The sequence below is a fragment of the Cynoglossus semilaevis genome, chromosome 19 (genome assembly GCF_000523025.1).
Source record: "Cynoglossus semilaevis isolate Cse_v1.0 chromosome 19, Cse_v1.0, whole genome shotgun sequence".
Classification (NCBI taxonomy): domain Eukaryota; kingdom Metazoa; phylum Chordata; class Actinopteri; order Pleuronectiformes; family Cynoglossidae; genus Cynoglossus; species Cynoglossus semilaevis.
In genome coordinates this window covers 14236493-14237563 of record NC_024325.1, presented here as the reverse complement: position 1 = coordinate 14237563, position 1071 = coordinate 14236493, and positions in this window count along the sequence as shown.

Genomic DNA, 1071 nt, shown 5'->3' with positions numbered 1-1071 from the left:
ACACACACTTTCACACTGACGGCTGAGAGATGGTTTGGCTCCGCTCCACTCGCAGCCATTAGAGGCGTCTAAATATCTTTGGATGATTTCAAATTCCCTTTTGATGTGAATCCATTGGTTCTGCCACAGATATGTCTCAAACTTGGCCTTTTCAGCCCATTCACACCGCAGCTTTGAAACCCTCTTCAAAAGCGTTTGTTACCCCGCCGGGGTCACTGGGCTATTGCGTACGGCCGACTCACATTTTTCCTCCAAATCAGCGGACTTTTGGCCGAGGAATAACAGGTCAAACCAATGAATTTAATGAACTCTCTCCGACACAATGGCCGCCTCTTGCCATTTGAACCCCAATAAAGGGATATGGGCCGGTCAGCAAGGCCTTTCAAAGGGGTTGGTACACAAATGTGACAGAACGCAGAGGCTTCAGTGTCTGTGCTGACAAGTTGTTCAAAGTGCCGGGGATGTCAGTGATATTGCCTCCGTCCACACAGCCCCCCCTTTGTTCTCTGTTTGCTCTCTTTCACGAGGAGTCCACACAAGTACAAAAGCACAAGAATGCCGGCCGTCTTTTTTTTTTTTTTTTTTTTTGGGCGACGTCCTGGTCGCTGCGTTCGTCTCCGCCAAACGTTTCGTTGTTGGCAAAACATGTCGGAGACTTTATTGTAGAGGAAACAAAAGGAGGTAAAAACTTTAACTTCTGATGTGGACTCCCTCCTCCTCCTCCTCCTCCTCCTCCTCTCCTTTCAGTGTATCTGCACCCCCTCTCTCTCTCTCTCTCTCTCTCTCTCTCTCTCTCTCTCCTCCCTCTCCTCCCTCTGTTTGTTTCTTGTCCTGCTCAGATTTTTCATTTCTCCCCTGTCTCCGTCCACACTTCCCCAAAAACTGATTTCTGCGTCGGTGTTTGCAGCTGCACCATTGTTCGACGCAGAGTCGAGAACAAAAAAAAAAAAAAACATCTTTCAGCATACGGCATTTGTCTGTTCGCTTAATTGAGTCAATTGGAGGAGCATGGGAAACCACCGAGGGGGGTGAGAGGTTAGGGAGGAGGGAGGTCAGGGAGTTAGAGCAGCA